We start from the raw sequence: 422 nt of genomic DNA on the forward strand, positions 1-422 counted from the left end.
CTCCAGTAACTAAGGTATAATACAAACCACTACTGCTACCAATGATAATGATAAGAGGAATAATAAGGGGAGAGGACACAACCGCTCACCACCCGCCGACCGATACCCAGCCCGACCCGAGCAGCGATCTGGGCCTTCTGGGTAACTCCCCCCAGTTTATATACTGGGCATGACGTGCTGTGGCATGGAATAGCCCTTTGGCCAGTTTGGGTCAGGTGTCCTGTCTCTGCTTCCTCCTGGCTTCTCCTCCTGCCTGGCAGAGCATGAGACTGAGAAAGTCCTTGGTCAGAGTAAACATTACTTAGCAACAACTAAAAACATCGGTGCTATCAGCGTTGTTCCCAGGCTGAAAGTCAAAAACACAGCACTGCAGCAGCTACTAAGAAGGAGAAAAAATGACTGCTGTAGCTGAACCCAGGACA

Source organism: Nestor notabilis, unplaced genomic scaffold, assembly GCF_000696875.1.
Source record: "Nestor notabilis isolate BGI_N333 unplaced genomic scaffold, ASM69687v1 scaffold13364, whole genome shotgun sequence".
Taxonomy (NCBI): domain Eukaryota; kingdom Metazoa; phylum Chordata; class Aves; order Psittaciformes; family Psittacidae; genus Nestor; species Nestor notabilis.